At 47.7% G+C, this 10899-nt stretch overlaps 1 protein-coding gene across 2 annotated transcripts in view; it reads left to right on the top strand.

The window, feature by feature from the left end:
• Window positions 1-10899, top strand: part of FDXACB1 (ferredoxin-fold anticodon binding domain containing 1) — a 185031-nt gene that overhangs the window by 55501 nt on the left and 118631 nt on the right. The gene's annotated exons all lie outside the window — the stretch shown is intronic.

Genomic DNA, 10899 nt, shown 5'->3' with positions numbered 1-10899 from the left:
TATTTGTTGACTATGCAGTGAGGTATTGATATCACTAATACTTTGGTGAGGATTTTATTTTTGGAGTTGCTACATATGTCATTCTCCTTTTGAAGTCTGTGATAGGTATCTGCTTGTTTACTTCTTTCTTAGTAGTTGTAAGTTTGTGACATGCAGCTCTTAAAGAGTTCAAATTCAGCTGTATAAACTGCAAACATTGTATTTGGAAAATGTAGATGCATGTCACAAATAAACATTTATGCATTATTCTAAGTTATTACAAAGCATTACTGTCTTTGTTTGCCTTTGCTTGTGTCTAACTACTTGTCTCTTTTGGTGACTCTTTTTTTTTTTGCTTTCTGGGGAATAGCAGCCTGAATGCATGTCTGTCTGGACTTTGTGGGACGTATGGGATTAATGTGGATTGTTAGCGGCTGGGACTGGATGTCAAAGAGTGGCTACTTGACATGCTTGTATCTGTTTAATGGAAGACTGATAACACTGTAGAATGTGCTAATACTTAGTCTGATACTTAGAAAGGCACCTTTACAAAAATGAATTGTGTAATATATACTGTCCCTCTTCTGTGTAGGTAGTCCATTTAGCAGTTGGTTTTAACCTTGTCCTTATGCATTGAATGTTTTCTGGGTACTTAAAGAAAGCTACGCTTTTCTCACTTTATTTTGGTTTTGAGGTGTGACTATTTATCAAGGAGCCTGATCTGGAAAGGAATTACACTGACTTTTAGGACAGAAGACTAAACAAAATGGCTTCATCTTAACTGGTTTGGAGAAGTACATACTGAAGTAACATAGGCAAGCAAATATCTCTTGTTCATTTGGAGTTTAACAACTGAGGTAAGGCTAAGGCGGCAGGACATTGCCAGAACTTGCCTGTCCCCTTTTTCCCACAATACTATGCTGTCTAGTACCCAACCATGCATACCTCACTGCATGTCTCCCCACTTGCTTGGGTTATGACCCTGGGCTTCCAGTGAACACATTTGTTGGCCTTGGTGATTCTCCTTCTGCTGCAAGATCTGTCATGACATCTGATCTTATTGCTTCATCCATCTCAAATATCTCTCCTTCAGGATATTCAGATAACCACAGTTGTAAGAGGGAATATATGAACTCACCAATAGAGTCATACACCCCAGATTTGGGTGAGGAAGAATAGGTGGAATCCCCTACCCTTCTACCTGAGCATCTCAAGTTGGGAGAGGTCCTCAAAATGATTGGCCCATGCTGCATTGAGATGGGCATTAGAGTTTGCCTTTCCTGTCAAAGTGTGTCATACAGGTGGTCTTCCAGCCCTCAAAAGACTTCTTCCTGAAGTGTCCCCCTCCCCCTTAAACAAGGTGGTGAATCTGGTCATGGAATAACCCAGATGTTGTAGCCATGGTTCCAAACAGCTCTGTTCATATCTTCTACACTCTCCAAGCACTGGGCAGGTTTATCTTCCACTTCAGTATGGGCTTTATAGTGATAACAGTTGCCTTAAATAGGGCTCTCCCTCTGAAGACTCCTGCATTCCATCAGCCAAACAGAAAGTCACATGCCTTGGACCACAGGGAAAAGTGTTTTTACATGTTCTCATTTTTTATCATGTGGGCAATAAACTACAGTTTGCATATTTTCATGTTTTAGAGAACAGCACAGGAAACCTGGAAGACTCTGGGTGGGTTGACAGTTGGAGAAGTTAAAAGAAATATTTGACTTCGGTGTCAACCCTTTGTGTGTTTTCCAGCATCTCCATGAGTCTCACTCATAGTGTGGCAGATGGAGCATGTAGAGTATCTTACATGGGCATTACATTTTAGAGTCACATCTGGCTTAAGAGGTGCTAAACCTCATTCTATATCTAAAGTGAGATTTATGTTAAAAGATTATGTCGACTGTGATAATAAAAATATTGTATATATGGCCAAATATGGCATTTGTGAAGCACTTTGCATAGGAAAAATGAATAGAAAATTATAGGAATGTATAGCAGATCATTTATCGGATATTAGAGGCATAAAGAGACAAATGCCCTTTATAAGCATATTGGAGATGCAGATCTACAACATATTTTTAAATTTATGTTTTTTACAAATAGTGGCCGAACCGCTTAGAGTGGGAAATATTACTGCATTTACAGAGAATGCAGAATATAGATGGAGCAACAGATTTAGAGCACATAGATGTCCTGGTATGAATGGCATGAGTAGTATTAAACCTGTATTGAAGTAATTGTGTAATCATGTTAAATAGACCATATACCTTTTAAGAAGTAAAATTGGTTAACAAATTGCTTAAGATCATGTGATTTCAAGAGTATACAGTGGATATAAAAAGTTTACACACCCCTGTTAAAATGCCAGGCATTTGTGATATAAAAAATGAGACCACAATAAATCATTTCAAAACTTTTCCCACCTTTAATGTGACCTATAACCTGCACATTTCAATTGAAAAAGAAACAAATCTGTTAGGGGAAAAAAAATAAAAGAACGTACAATAAACTGGTTACATAAGTGTGCACACCCTTAAACTAATAATCTGAAGTAGGATATTCATTTGTCTGCAACCTGTGGGTTATGGATCCGATATCGGATCCGAACCGGCATAGTTTCCAGCTATGGATCCAAGCTCTCAGCTCCTCCCCTCACCCATAATGCCCTGCTCTACCCTCATGACCTCAGATCTTGTTTGCCGCGCTGGTAACTGGATGTGGTGTCTTTAGCTCTCAGCTAAGTGGTATTTTTCTTGTTAAAAATAGAAATTTTTTGCTTTCTTTAAACTTTTTGTGTGAAAGTTGTAGGTTCCCTTTGGGTATTGACTGTTTTAGTTTAATTTTAATTTACAGTAGTATTTTTATTCCCTCCCTCGCTGGTGCGTAAGGTGTGTGTGAGGCCTGTGTGCTTGTTTTAGTTTTTGTTAAGTTACTTCTGTAACTTTTGGGAAGTTTTGACTATGGCTGACCAGCCTAAGTCATTCTTTTCTAAATGCTCGAGTGTGGCCATAAGCTCTCACCGGCTGATGGCCACACTCGGTGTGTTAGTGTCTTGGGGTTGAGCACCTCACATCTGGCTGTTCCATTTGTGCAGGGTTCAACCCCAGGGCACTGAGGAGCGGAGGTCCAAGCTGGTCCTGGCGGGTCTTTTACCGCCCGGACTCGGCTCCGACCCCGCTCGCCTCGGGACTCCCTCGGCTGCAGCTGTTCCCCTGTAGCACCCCTCCTGCTCCTGGGACTCAAACTCCGCTTCAGGACAGGAGAGGGATGCTTCTAAGAAGGACGGAGAGGAAGCACAAGCGGCGGGCCGAGACCTCTGTTTCGCCCCGCCTGCCAAGCTGGCTTCTCCCCGGCTTCCTTGGGCGGTCTCCTCCTTCTCGGCTCCGGTCACCTGTGTGCTTCTCACGGGTCCTGAGGAGGAGGAGACCGATCTCCGGCGAGGCTATCGAGGAGGCATTCCAGGCCTACCTCGGTAGCCTCGTCGAGATCTACCATAGCCTCGATGCTGATCTGGACGGATGATGCGAAGGTTCATCCAGGCCCAGATGCAGATGGGAGTGCTCTTGCCTCCCCGGGGAGCTCAACACCCTTTTCAAGCCTATCGCTCCTTCTCCGACCCGCTTCCGGGTTCGGAGCAGCTGGAGCCGAGCAGCTCGAGCCGGGGAGGTCGGATCCGATAGTACTGGTACCGGATCCGACCATGCCCTCAGTCGTCGGACCCGATCTCGGAGCCTGGATCCGAGCCGGATCCGGGGATCAGTGCTCCTTGGCGCCGTCTGTGTCGGAGCGCACTGTCCCTTCGGATCCGAGTGCTTGGCGCCGGCTCCGATCCACTCTTCGATCCGAGGGAGCCGATTGTCGGATCCTTTGGTCGAGGTCGGCTCCTTCGGCTTTTGATGTAGTGGAGAGGGCTCTGTTGAGGGTCTCCGGACCCCGGCACTTGCTTCGGCTCCGCCCCGCTCCCTCTGCACTGGGCCAGGCTTCCACCATCCGGCCCCTGGGACAGCCCGTTTCTGTGCCCCAAGTTGCTCCTATGGAGCAAATGGCTGCTTGCGAGGACTCTTCTGACAGCCCCCCAGAGGAGGGGGGGCGGAAGCATACATCCAAAAGGAGGCACATAGACTCCCCTGAGTCTCTCACTGAAGACACGGACTTGGAGGAAGGGAAGGCTCCCACGGTCACCCGAGGATGTCTCCTTCGGAGACATCATGGAAATGCTCCGTATCAGGGGGGGGTGGTCTGCCCCCAAGTCTTCCTCGGACGAGTCCGTGTTCTTGGAGGCATTCGAAACGGGCCCGTCTACCTCTTGGGTGTCCCCTGCCGATCCCCTGGTGGACCTTATTACCACCAGGGCGTGGAAGGAACCGGACACCGTGGAGCCAATTCCCAAAAGACCTGACAAAATCCTTAGCCCGCCTTCTGACAGGACCCATTGGAGTAAGGGGCCTCCTGTAGATGCCATGTTGATGGCGGCGGCCACAAAGAGGGAACTGGCTCAGGAGAGTCCCTCAGTCCACCCACCGAGCAAGGAGTCTCGGATGATGGACCGCTTGGCGAAGCGGATGTTCAGTTCGGCGACCTTTTCGGTGAGGGCGCTGAACTATTTGGCACGTTATTCGGATGCAGCGAGACCTTATTAAAGTGCGCTGCATCCCTGAGTCCATTTCGGAGGAGGACAGAGCTCTGCACTCCACCAAAATGGCCACTCTAAGGTCAGTCACAAATACTTCTATGCGGCTACTCTCCCATGCTACGGAGGCGCCGCTAGAGCTGCGGGACAGGACTGGTCGCTAGGCGTCAGGCCTGGCTCCGCCACTCATTTCTCTGAGCCCTTCAAGGCGTCGTTGCGAACGCCTTTGATGGTTCTGCTCTGTTTGGCAAGACCGTTCGAGGCGTTGACCCAGAGCGAGAAGGACGGAAGACGCTGTCTGCCGTCGAATCCGCTTCTCTGCACCCCAGAGGCCCTATTCTAGGAACCAAAGGGTCAGAAGAAGATGTGGTTCGAAGTCGCAGCAGTCCCAGCCTGCTCCGGACAACCAGTCCTTCCGTGGCAGAGGAGGACAAGGAGGACGCCGCCCTAGAGGCAGAGGGGCTCCCAGAAACTTGGGTCCAGGAACCTTTCTCTGAACGGCCGCAGCAGCCCTGAGGGCTGCCCGACTGCTCTACTCTGGAGGCAGTCGGGGACGTTCGGGGGCACCTAGCGGCATGGGAGTCCATAACATCGGACCGCTGGGTTCTCCAAATCATATCCAGGGATATCACATTCCTTTCCTTCACCTTCCAAAGATGCAGTCCCTCCCAGGCGTACCACCCGGTCAAAGGGAGGCCGCTTTAGCAGAAATTGGCCATCTGCTAGAGAAAAGAGCCATCCAGCCCGTTCCCCAGACCAGATCGGATCAGGGTTCTACTCCAGGTTCTTTTAGTGCCAAAAAGGCGGGGAACTAAGACCAATCCTAGACCTCTCTCTCCTGAATCTGGCAGTCCCCAAAGAAAAATTCGAATGGTCACTCTACAATCTATTCTCCCCCTTCTGGGAGAATGCCACTGGATGTGCTCGATAGATCTCAAGGACGCGTACTACCACATCCTAATGGACAGGCGCTCCAGGAGGTTTCTCCGCTTCGGCTGGGAGCCAGTCACTACCAGTTCGGGTCCTTCCCTTTGGTCTCACCACAGCCCCAGGGTGTTTACCAAAGTACTAGCAGTGGTAGCGGCCCACCTGAGGCTTCAGGGGGTGCAGGTCTTTCCCTACCTGGACGACTGGCTCCTTACCGCCCCAACAAGGCATCTACTTCTCTCGGCGCGAGACTCCTTTCTCCATCTTGCTCCATTTCTGGGCATCACAATAAATACAAAAAAGTCCAACCTGGCACCCACTCAGCTCTTAGATTTCATAGGGGCCAGACTAGACACAAGGAGTTTACGAGCCTTCCTTACTGCGGACAGGATTCTGAATCTGCAGCTCCAGGTGCGGGCCATTCTCCATTCAAGTTCTGTTCCAGCGGAGTTGGTCCTGAGGGCTCTAGGGTCCATGGCTTCGTCGATAGCTCTTCTTCCTCTTGCCAGGCTCAATATGCGCATTCTACAGTGGGCGCTCTTAGTACAGTGGTCTTACCTTGCTCTTCCCATGTATCATCCCATAGCGATCAGCAAGGCTTGCAAGCGGTCCCTCTTGTGGTGGCTCCACTCCCCGGATCTCCACGAGGGTCGCCCATTTTGTGCTTCTCCCCCTCTCGCCACGGTGACCACGGACGCCTCCCGCCTCGGGTGGGGGCACTGCGGCCGGACAGTCCAAGGCACGTGGACCGATACAGAGACCTTACTGCATATCAATGTTCTAGAGATGAGAGCTGTGCTCTTAGCGTTGCTAGCACTTCAGGACTTTCTTCCCTTGGGAACAATTGCGATTCAGTCGGACAATATGTCTGTTGTCTGGTACATCAACAAGCAAGGGGGAACAAGGTCTTACCCTCTTTGTCGAGAGGCCATGAGAGTTTGGGAATGGGCAATCTCCACCAATCGCTTTCTCATAGCAACGCACATTCCGAGTCGGTCCAACATCCTAGCGGACAAGCTCAGTCGCACCATTCTGACCCCTTACGAGTGGTCTCTCAATTGTCAAGTAGCGGAACGCATATTCGCACGGTGGGGAACCCCTTCATGCGATCTTTTTGCCTCTCCCTCAAACACCAAGTGCGACAGTTTTTTCGCTCTGATACCTCCTCCCGGAGGTACCCCAAGAGACGCTCTGGTGCATGCTTGGCCACCCGGTCTTCTGTATGCCTATCCACCCTTGCCTCTGATGCTGCAAGTTCTTCAGAAAGCCTCTCGGGTGGGTTGCAGAATGATTCTCATTGCTCCATTCTGGCCTCGACAGATCTGGTTCCGCTTCCTAAGGTCTCACCCGGTGAATCCTCCTTGGATTCTAGATCCCATCCGGATCTGATATCCCATCCATCCTGCATTCCTCCTCCGAACCTGGACAACCTGAAGCTGACCGCTTGGCTGCTCCAGTTCCACTCTTGATAAGGACTCGGTATTTCTTCACCGGTAAAGGCTATTTTGGTGGCGGCTCATAAACCAGCCACTAGAAAGGTTTACAAGCAAATGGAAACGTTTTCTGTGTGGGCGGAGCGGCAAGGCCTAGATCCCTTCACGGTTCCTCTCCCGTAGTGCTTGATTTTCTAACCTCTCTTTAATGATGGTGCCAGCAGTTCCACAGTCAAAGTTCAACTGGCGGCAATCTCTCACTATCACATTGGTCAAGAGTCTAATCCTCTTATGTCAGCCAAATTGTGCAAAACCTTTCTTAAAGGTACTTTCCTTCTCAGGCCCCCTATTAAGCAAGCAGTTCCTCCTTGGGACCTTTCTCTGGTCCTACAGGCCTTGACCGCTCCCCCTTTCGAGCCCGCGGCTACAGTGGACCTCAAATTCTTGTCTTACAAGACAGCCTTTTGGTAGCCATTACATCAGCCAAGAGAGTTTCTGAACTTCAAGCTTTATCAGCTAAACCTCCTTACTTGGTTTTTATCCGGACCGTGTCTCCCTCAGGACCAACCCGTCCTTCCTTCCTAAAATCGCTTCTGAAGCAAACATCAATCAATCTATTAACCTCCTGTTTTCTTCCCTAAGTATGAAAACAAAGGTGAATATAGGCTACACTCACTAGATGTTCACAGGCAACTAAGATTTTATCTCAACAGGACAGCTGGTCATAGGCAATCCGACCAGCTGTTTATTTCCTTTGCAAAATTCAATTTGGGCAAGCCAATTTCCAAAGTTTCTCTGTCCCGCTGGATTTCACAGTGCATTTTATTGGCTTATCAAGCGTCAGGAAGGCCCGCTTGGAGGGTGTTCATGCCCATTCAACCCGGTCAGTATCTACCTCAGCAGCCTTCAAGGCTAGGATTCCTCTGGATGATATTTGTGCAGCAGCTACATGGGCTTCGTCTCATACATTTATTTCTCACTATAAGTTGGATCTTGCATCCAGGGGTAGAGCATCCTTTGGCTCCATGTGCTCCGGAATATCCTTCCATGATGGCGCCCAAGATTCAGGTAGCTGGGGACTCTGTCCCACAGGTTGCAGACAAATGAATATCCTACTTCAGATTTAGAAGTTATGTACTCACCATAACGTTCCATCTGAGTAGGTGTATTCATTTGTCTGCAACCATCCCGCCCTCCTATCCCCCTGGCCTTTTCAGTTTCCTGCATATTACTGGTTACCCTTTTGAGGGTATTGTTGCTTTGGCAAACTCGATCTGAGGTCATGAGGGTAGAGCAGGGCATTATGGGTGAGGGGAGGAGCTGAGAGCTTGGATCCATAGCTGGAAACTATGCCGGTTCGGATCCGATATCGGATCCATAACCCACAGGTTGCAGACAAATGAATACACCTACTCAGATGGAACGTTATGGTGAGTACATAACTTCTAATTTTGTTGAAGCACCTTTGGATTTAATTACAGCATTCACTCTTCTTGGGTACATACCTGCCATCAATTAAAGAAACTCTGATTAACCCCAAATAAACTGAGTTGCCTGCTACAGCAGAAGCCATGGTTCACTGAGAGCTTACAAAGCATCAGAGGGATCTCATTGTTGAAAGGTATCAGTCAGGAGAAGGGTACAAAAAAATTTCCACAACATTGTATAGACCATGGAACACAGTGAAAACAGTCAGCAAAAAGTGGAGAAAATATGGGACAACAGTGAAGTTGCAAAGAACTGGAAGTCCCTCCAGAATTGATGAAAAGACAAGACAAAAACTGGTCAGAGAGGCTGCCAAGATACCTACAGCAACACTGAAGGAGCTGAAGGAGTTTCTGGCAAGTACCGTTTGTGTACTACATGTGACAACAGTCTCCCATATTCTCCATATGTCTGGGCTATGGGGTAGGGTTGCAAGATGGAAGCCTTTTCTTACACAGAAAAACATCCAGGCCTGGCTAAAATTTGCAAAACAATACATCGTCTCCTAAAAGCATGTGTGAAAATGTGTTATGTCTGATGAGACCAAGGTTGAACTTTTTGACCACAATTCCAAAAGGTATGTTTGGCGCAAACACAACACTTCGCATCACCTAAAAACCACCATCCCCACAGTGAAGCATGGTGGTGGCAGTATCATGCTTTGGGGTTGTTTTTCTTCAGCAGGAACTGGGGCTTTAATCAAGGTGCAGGGAATTGTGAACAGTTCCAAATACCAGTCTCTTTTGGTCCAAAACCTTCAGGCGTCTGCTAGAAAGATGAAGAGGAATTTCATCTTTCAGCACAACAATGACCCCAAGCATACATCCAAATCAGCAAAAGAATGGTTTCACCAGAAGAAAATTAAAGTTTTGGAGTGGCCCAGCCAGAGCCCAGACGTAAATCCAGTAGAAAATCTGTGAGGTGACCTGAAGAGATCCCCTCGCAGTCTGACAGATTTGGAGCGCTTTTGAAAGCAAGAGTGGGCAAATATTGCCAAGTCAAGATGTGCCATGCTGATAAACACCTACCCAAGAATGCTGTAATTAAATCAAAAGGTGCTTCAACAAAGTATTAGTTTAAGGGTGTGCACACTTACGCAACCAGCTTATTGTACGTTTTTTATTTTTTTATATTTTTCCCCTAACAGATTTGTTTGTTTTTCAATTGAATTGCACAGGTTATAGGTCACATCAAAGTTGGGAAAAGTTTTGAAATGATTTATTGTGGTCTAATTTTTTATTTCACAAAAACCTGGAAATGAACAGGGGTGTGTGACCTTTTTATATCCATTGTATAAAGGTTGTACAAATGTATTGTGACTTTTTTTCCCCTGATGAAGCATTGTATGTGAAAGTTTTGCAGCGTGCATTATTAATTTCATAATGTTTACTCTCACAGTATTGGTTCCAGATTTCTTTTGGTTTTTGCAGTAGATTTGTTTTAGAATATATGAATTTATTGTCAGCTACTACTGATGTTCTTCATCTCACATTGCTGCAGTCCTAACACTTGGGTAGTCCGCTGTCCTCGGTCGGCCCGAATATCAGAGTATAAGGCTGACGTCGGTCAAGGCGCATTTGACTGACATCAGAACGTCAGGGTACAAATGCGCATGACCGGCGTCATATCCTCAGTCTTTTTGCCGCATGGTCCGATGCAGAAGCAGTGTTGCAAGTGCGTTCGGCGTCCTGAAATTTTTCAAGTTTCAGACCGAAGTCAGAGTTGGTTAAGTACCCGTTGGGAATATTTTAGTTTTTCTTGCCTCAGTGATTTACGGATGTCAGAAAAAGTGAATAACTGTATTTCTTGTGGGAAACAGATACCGCATAGGGATTACCATAATTTGTGTATACCTTGTTTGGGACCTGAGCACGACGTTGTTGGGTGTCGCTTTTGTGCTAGGTTCAATAAACGCACTATTAAGCGAAGATTAGATTGTGCCAGGTTGGTCTTTGGGAAGCGTTGCAATTACAATATGCCGTCGGATGCTCCGACGCCGGCTTCCTCAAAGAAGCGTAAAGACAAGGCAGTCAAACCTAGGTTAGAGGAGTCCGAACCGGACGCCGGTTCTTTAGAGGCGTCAGTGGAACCGGTGGTTCCGACGGAGGCCTCTCTGGAGTCCCAGGGAGAAACTTTACTTTTACAGGATGTGGCCTCCCAGGAGGCAGGTCAGGCTGTAGGGGCTTCTCAGAAAACTGTACTCCCCTCCCTTCCTAAGGTGTCTAGGCCCTCTCTTTCTGTCCCCAAGGCTTCTCCTAGAGGCAGGTCTAGTTTAGCTTCTGTGGGTGTCACTCCTAGTTCTTCAGGTTCTGTGCCCAAGAAGCACATGCTTAAAATGGCAGAAGATTTAATTACTTTAATTAGAGGCTCTATGCCCCCTCCTGATAAGAGGCCTAGGATGGAACCAGTGTTGGGGGATTATGAGCAGGCTTCGGATGTGTCTGAGTC

Source organism: Protopterus annectens, chromosome 8.part0 (genome assembly GCF_019279795.1).
Source record: "Protopterus annectens isolate FY-2018-M chromosome 8.part0, PAN1.0, whole genome shotgun sequence".
Taxonomy (NCBI): domain Eukaryota; kingdom Metazoa; phylum Chordata; order Ceratodontiformes; family Protopteridae; genus Protopterus; species Protopterus annectens.
Note: the sequence above shows the minus strand (reverse complement) of the source record. Positions and strands in the feature narration are given on the sequence as shown.